Source organism: Eulemur rufifrons, chromosome 16 (assembly GCF_041146395.1).
Source record: "Eulemur rufifrons isolate Redbay chromosome 16, OSU_ERuf_1, whole genome shotgun sequence".
NCBI lineage: Eukaryota > Metazoa > Chordata > Mammalia > Primates > Lemuridae > Eulemur > Eulemur rufifrons.
In genome coordinates, this window is record NC_090998.1 from 79,498,352 (window position 1) to 79,506,525 (window position 8,174).

An 8,174-nucleotide genomic window follows, 5' to 3' on the forward strand; every position below is an offset into this window, starting at 1 on the left:
AGATTGTCTATGTCTGTTTTTGCAGTACAGCAATATAGTCAAGTCGTTGTGACAAACTGTATGACCCACAAAGCCTAAAATATTTACCATCTGGCTCCTTACAGAAAATGTTTGCTGACCCCTGACTTATGTGATGGTAAGAAAATAGGATTATGTTCTGATACTGAGTCTAACTTCTGTGATTTCCAGTAAACTGGAAATGTAGGATTTCAATGCTACAATATCAATACAATTTGACATTGCTTAGTTTCACATCACCCAAAACTACAAATAAGGGGAGTTCATGGGTCAAATGGCAACTGTTGACACTAAAGCTCTGTTGCAGTCCTGAATTTGAGAGCCAAACGCAATGCCTAAATAAGATAGAATGAGAAGCTGCTCTGTGATTCTCCAACTTGCATTTCTGTCTGGTAACTCTAATGGTAAGTAATCATCATTATTATTCTTGTTGTTTTTTATTTGCAAGAGTTTTACCTTCCCTCCCCGTGAGTTACTTGAGGGGAGAAGATGTGTCTTTTGTTAGCCTGGTGCTCAGCACAGTGATTGGTACATAGTGGGCTCATAGTCATAGCCGAATGAAGAGCTACATAGCATAGAATTGAAAATCCATGCCCAGGAGAGCTAGAGGTGCAGCAACACAAAGGGGAGTTTGGGCAGAGCGCTATCTCCAAGACTGGGTGAGCCAGCAGTGAACTCAAAAAAGGTAACAGGGTCACTGCCTAACCAAAGGATAAATATATCCCAGGTTGAGCCAGGAATCATGGCTTTTACTAATCACACATTACATGCTAAAGACACACCATTCTCAATCCCTTGTATTTACTTCATTTAATCTTCACAACCCAAGGAAATAGGTTATTCTCTTTATTTCATAAGTGAGGAGACTGGAGCACAGAGAGGTTCATTACCTTATCCCATGATACACAGCAGAAAATGGTAGAAGTAGGTTTTAAACCCAAGGAGTCTGAATTCAGAGACAAAACTTGCAATAATTATTCTATCTGTTCTCTATGTGGCTGCATCTATGACCTCTTCCTCTTTGGTGGATTTCAAGACATTCCATAGGCAGCTGTTCCCTGAGAGTGTGTATTTCCACTTTCCCTACAAAAACCAATAGCCCAAACCTAGTTTGGTGTATAGCTATGCATCTCATAGCCCACTTCCCAGTAACCAGCCTCTGTGAAATAAAGCATAGCTCGTGAACGAGGTAGGCATACCACACTCTGTTCTCTTCCTATTTCCAGCACTCGTTAGGAATTTTCTATCTCAGATATGCTTTTCTATGTAATTAAAAATACATTATTTCCAATTTTGAAATACTAGAAAAGCTTTGGGTGTAAGTCCTTGCTAGTCACATTCTAGTCTGAGGTCCAATAGCATCAACATCACCTGGGAGCTTGTTAGAAATGCAGAATCCCAGGCCCCACCCCAGATGGATTGAATCAGAATCTGCATTTTAACAAGATGACCAGGTGATTCCTATTGGAAGTCTGAGAAGTATTGCCTGTATCATTGTAATGTGATTATCATTGACTCCCCGAAAGAGGACAAATCGGATACCTCTGGTTTGGCAGGAATGAGAGGCAGGCTGATAAAAAGAAGCTGTGAAAAGACCCAGTGGTTTACAGACCTGACTGCTTTTACAACCCCCAGGGCCCAGGTGTTCACCATGCTCATCAATTCAGAACCTCTAGGAGGTGGGATCAGGGCATCAGAATTTTTTAGAGATCCTGAGGCGATTTCAATGTGCAGACAGGTTAATCCCTCACATGAGCTGTTCTTTGTAGGGGAAGAGTGGATGTTCTATTTGCCTTGAGTTTTTCTCATGAGATAGTCCCTCTACTGGACCCTCTTCACCGGGATACCTACTGCTCACCTTTAATATCTCAGGTTAAACTTTAAATTTCTTTTCCTCTAGGGAAGTCTGAATAGGGTGCCCCTCCTACATGCTCTACTTCTCTTATCAAGAGCTATTGTAATTTCCCACGTACTTTTCTCTGCATCCCATCTGACTCAAAATTTCAAGATGGCAACACTACATCCACCTTGTTCAACATGGACAACAGCAGCAGCAATTAACACTCATGGCACACTGACCATGTGTCAGTCCCCGTGCGTATATCGTCTTAGTTAAGACCCGTTACAACCCCATTGTCTTCTCCATTTTATAAGTGACAATCTGAAGTTTAAGAAAATTAACTTGCCTCAGGGCTCACTGCTTGGAAGTCCTTAGTGCTTATTCAATTCCTGGCACCTAGTAGAGTGTTCAGTGAAGGTTTGTTGAAGCAAAGAATAGAGGCATGATCTACCCTCCCTTGCAGTGTGCCCACACTTTCTCTGGAGGGATGAAAGCCACACTGTGGTTCCCTTACCACCCCCATCCCAAACTCACTGGAGCTCAGCCTTGACATCTTCCAAGTTCTCTGCACAAAATAGATGGGCTGAAAGTCCTGGCCTACACACACCTGAATGGCAGCAACTTCCACATCAAAGGGCTTGTATTCTGGTTTGTTTGACAGAATGTACATAAAGGAAAAAGAAAATGAGAGGGAAGAGATCATATGTGTAACATTTCCCAAAGTGTGCACTTTCACTTGGAGTCTCAAGCTGTGTTTCTCAACCTGAAGTTGGACAGCACAGTCTGGGAGGAGCAGGGCATGGAATTGTGCAAAGGACCTTCAATCTTTAGCCCTTGTGTACATTTTCTAGAAATGAAAATAAGCTTTACTCGCCACTCCTAGACGCACTGTTGGATTGTAACATGGTCATAACAGGAAAATATGATCTCATTTAAAATGATCAAGTCCATACTAGCTTTCCATCATCTTAATAAATAGAAACAGCAGCACTAATACATTTTGTAGGGTCCAGTAGAGATTCTTGAAGTTATTACTAGTCATAAAAATTCTAAATATATATATATATTTACTGGGTAGTGTACTGTAGATGAAGATTATCTCATTTAAGTCTCCATCAACCCTTTGAGGCGGGCACTATTACTTCTGTTTTATATGTGAGGATCACAAGAAATTAAAAAGCAGTGATAATACTATTTCCTGCTTAATAGTGTAGTGAAGACTGGACACCTAGGAGACTGTGTCAGACCAGTGCCAGGGTGGCACCAAGAGAAAGGATCATGGAGGCTCAGATAGCTTGGGGTGGGAGGGGGGGGATGCAGAGAGTCATACCCAGATGTGAAGGGGGGTCTCAGATAGACTGATGGTGTCTAGAGTTTGGGAGTGGGTGGCGGGTAATTCAAGAAGGAGGTGGCATTTGCCCAGAAGATTTAGCAGGGGCTAATGTGGGTGTTTTGGCACATGGGATGAGAATGGTATCTGTCTAAGCAAACGGGTAATCGTCTTGGGTTGGATGAGAAGAATATATAAGGGACCCGGAACCTCCCATGCCTAGAAGTGGTTCACATTTACTCAAATATTCATTGAGTCCCACTGTGTTCCAGTGGCTGGGATATGGTTCTGAGCAAAAGAGATGTGGTTTTTGTCTTAACTGGAATGGTTTAGTGAAATTATTCAAACATTAACATAAGAAATAATTTAAAACTGTGACAAGTCTGATAAAGGAAAGGTACAAGGTGCTACACAAGCACATAATAGGGGAATCTGATTGCATTTCAGGGGTCAGAAAAGGCTTTCTTGAAGGAGTACTTAGAGAAGAAAGCACTCCTGGCCAAGGGAACAGCTTGCGCAAAGGCCTTAAGGTGGAAGGAAGAGGATGGATTTGAGAAAATGAAAGAAAGTCAGTTTGTCTGGAGCCCAGTGTGGTGAGAAAAATATCTCTGTCCTGAAAGAGGTGGGAGGCTCTGGGCCGGCTTGTGGACAGGGGCTTCTACCCCAGAGAACAAGACAGGGAATGAGCATTCGAAACTTGAGTCCAGGCAAAGACCAGATGGACGAAGGCTATTGAACTGTCAGTCTGAACTTCTTCAATTCGCCCCACGAGAAGGATGCGGGTGGTCCCAGTGTGGCTCTCACTACACGGCCTGACAAGTTTTGCAGGTGGCGAGTATCCTGGGCAGGGCCAGGAAAGTTAGGTTTCAGCCCTAGCTGTACCTACTTTTCAATCAGGAAAGACTGGGATTCTGCTGACCCGTGGGATCACTTAGAACATTGCTACTCAAACTGGGGTCTTGGACCGACAGAATCAGCATCTCTAGAGGTGGGGCCTGGGAGTTGTGTCGAGTGGATTTTACACAGTCACCGTCTTGGCAGTGCTGGTTCAGCGAAGTGGTCTTCTACCTTAGCTGCACATTAGTCACCCGGAGGGCTTTAAAATCACCGAAGCCTCAGCCCCACCCCTGCAGTTTCTGATTTCCTTGCTCAGAATGCTGGCTGGGCATTGAGGGTTTTGGAGGCTCCTCGGGTGATACTTGCCAAGTTTGAGCACCAACAGAGGCAAGTTCCCAAATGCCAGGCCACAGATCAGCTGTATCAGAAGGGCCTGGAGGCCTTAGAAAGAAATCTCCAGCCCTGCAACAGACCTAATGTGCCAGGATTTCTAAGGGTAAAGCCCAAAAATAGGTACTTGAAAAAAATTCTCCCAATGCTTAAACATAGGACCACCATATGGTGTTTGGACCTATCCAGGTTTGGGAAGCCCTAATCTCCAACTTTAATCTGATTCAGTCTGGGGTAGGGTCTGAGATTCTGCTTTTCTAACAAGCTCCAAGGTCCTGCTGTTGGTCTGAGGACCACACTGCCAGCAGCAAGGGTGCAGGGCACTCAAATGAAAGGATGGGCAGCCTTTACCTAAAATCTGCCAACGGCTGTACCTGCAATCTAGTAGCACACAGGGACCTCATTTACACGTCTCTCCTCACCAGATCACTGTCTTCTGGGCAGGGATTGGGTCTTTGTCACTGCTCCATCTCTCGCATCTAAACACAGTGCTCAGCACATGCTAGGAGCACAATTAATGGGTTTTGAATTGCCTAAATACCACGATGTCCTTAGGGTCCGAGCTGTGGAGCCAGCTGAAGGTGAGACATTGCTATAATGCCGGCCTTCTGCCACTTCCAGTCATAAATTCCAATTGGACAGGGTCCAACGCGAAGCTGTGTGTTACCAAAGCCTGCTCTGTAGGGGGTAGGGTCAAAGCAGGCCTCTGGAATATTCATAATTCTGAGCAGTGACCACAGCTATGATATTTACAGAGCCATGAAGCGCAGGAGACAGCCTGAAGCTGCTCGCACAGCTATAGACTCCAAGGACTCGCTCTGCTCCAAATGGAGCATGTATATTGCCCGATCCTGCCAAAAGCCATACGGTTCATTAGCTTTTACTATAGAGAGAAATGCGCCAGGCCTGGTGCTAAAATGACATGATAAAGCATATTTGACAGCAATAGTCAGAGGAAAAAGCACAGTGGGAACGGAAGAGCTCTGTGGGACGTAGCTCATGCCTTTGGAACAGGAGAAAAATGCCTCTGCCTCTTGATTTGAAGGCCCAGGCTGGTTGGAATCTGACAAGGACTTATTACTTTCGAAACTTTTTTTCAGGGGTTTGGTTTCGTCCCCTGGATTCTCTTTGCATGGTGATAGATGTTTTTCTCCTGAATATTTTTTGGTACTGTGACTATTTGTGCAGTTTGTGAGTTAGATATTGGGAGGAGGTCAAGAGAGAGAGAGAGAAAGAGACAGAGAGACAAACACAGAGACAAAGAGATAGAGAAGGGGAGGAGGAAGAAAAAGAAACAGAATTGTAAGGTAGAAAATAGCAGACAGAACAGTCTGGGAAAGAGATGGATGCCAGATGAGACTGGAGGGTAGGGGGACTGAGGACAGGGCGCCCCCTTCATTTTAGATGGGGGTCTTTATGCTCAAAGCTGGTCTCAGTGTCTTTCGAGGGTCACTCACATAATACTCCTCTTCCCCGCGGAGGCACAGTACTAGCATTTTTGGTTTCACCCTCAGCCCTGATAACTCCTTGCCTCCTCTTGTCATGAAATCTCACCCCTGCTTTTTTTTCTGCCACCATCACTCCCTTCCTTTCTGCCAAAGACTAGGTTATCTGGCTCGGGGGCATTTACATTGTATGGATGAAAACTTTCTCAGGCTATTATACCCCAGCTGAATCTGGCTTTACCACATTTAAATCCCACTGTCCACCGTCTCTGCACACAGCTTGGGGGAGGGTCTCATCCTCTGCCTTCCCCACTCCCCACTGTGTCTGAGCATAGCCCCCCCCCCCCCCCCCCCGCATCGTTTTCCAAAGAGCCCAGTGTTTCCCAAAGTGTGCTTCCTGGATCATCTGCTTCAGAATCAGGGCAGTGGGGTTGAGGAGGAGGGAGAAAGAACAATTTTTTTACATGCAGATTCCTGGGCCTGGTTCCCCAACCCCTAAATCAGACTAAGGATGGGAGGTGGGGGCAATTAGAGAAAGCTGCATTTTTAATCCTTGACCCAGATGATTGTGAAACACAGTAAAACTTAACCTCAGCAAGGCCAGCCTTCCGGCTTCCCAAATTCTTTCTCCTTCAAGATCTGACTTGGGGGATCAGAGACTCCCCTCCCCCAACACACAGGGTGACGTCAAGAGCCTGGGCCGTGCACCTTGCACGGATCACTTCCACCCTGCAGCCTGGCACTTTTTCATCTTAAAGCAGGAGGCAGCACTGAAGTCACAAATGGGAACAAGGACGGGGTGAAGCTGGCCGGATGGGAATTAGGAGAAGCTGGAAGCTGCACACTCTGACTAAGGGGGCCGCTGCTCCCCAGGTGCGGTCAGCTGTGGCTGGGGGGGACTGTGGCTGGGGGGGAGTGCCACCCAGAGAAGCCAAACCTTCTGAATTTTTAAGGGAAGCTAGTAATCAGGATTTTTATGTGAAATTTCCTGTTTTTTTTTTTTTTTTATTTCTGGTTAATTTCTTTTTAACAGGCCAAGCAAAATACATATGTGGGACATATTTAAGCTGTTGAATCCACATTTGCAACCTTTGAACTAGAGCTTTCTAGGGTTGTTTTCCACAGGAAGATTCTGGCATATGGCAACCCTGAGCATCCCTGGTTAAATAAGTTGTCCTGTTGCTGGTTGGGGCTTCTCAGCCAGTCCTTCTCCTCTCCAGGAAACCCTCACAAGCACCACTAAACAGGGCCTGATTATTGGCAGGCCCTGTCTAGACCAATGGTTCCAAACTTTAGTATGCATCACAATCACTTGGAGGGCTTGGTTAAAGCCCAGACTGCTGGGCTCTACCCTCGAAGTTTCTGGTTCACAATGTCCAAGGCAGGGCCTGAGAAGTTGCACTTACAGACTCCCAGGTGATGCTGATGCTGTGGGTCCAGGCTTGGCACTTTGAGAACCACTGCTGCAGGCTCACTATCTACTGTTTTCTCTCTCCCTAGACTGGCGCTCAGTCCTTAGCTTCTCTCTCATTCCCAAGTCGCTTCCTTCAGCACTCACTTTCCACCCTCCTGTGTTGCTCCCATGAGCAAGAGTCCATTTGAACAATAACTGTTGTCTTTGAGTGTTTACTGTGTGCCAGCCATTCATCTAAGCACTCTACTGTATTAATTTAAATCTTTATCACAACCCTATTAGGAAGGTATTATCCTCAATCTCTACATGAGGAAACTGAAGCCCAGAGAAGTCAAGCAATTTGCCCGAGGTCACACAGTTTAGTGAATGACAAAGCCAGGATCCAGGCCTAAACTGTGTGGCTCCAGAGACTGGTTATCAAATAATTTATAGACCAAGCTGAGACACTTTCGAGAGTGACAGGAGACACTAGTAATACTTATGCCAGGGCAACAGAGGTAAACCAGGACTGACCTAGGCAAACAAGGAAACATCACCCGACATAGTCTGCCATTTCAAATGTACTACTTGGATGGTTACAACTTTGTGAAAAGAACACAGGCTTTGCAGCTTGTCAAATCCAGCTTAGCTGAGCAAATGCATGAAAGGACCTAACACAGTGCCTGCTCTATAGTAAGAATTCAACAGACGATGTCTGTTTCCTTCAGTCGAACTTCTAAATCCCTGCTGGGGAATCTGGCAAGTGAAATATACGATCCTCATTCTGGAAGCCCTCACAATACAGTTGATAGAAAAAGGAACATAAATGGAAACTTTAAAAGATCATTCTAAGACTTTAATAATCCAGGGCTGAGCGTAAGAGTTCAGGGATCATGACTCCCTCAGGCTTTAAATTTTAAA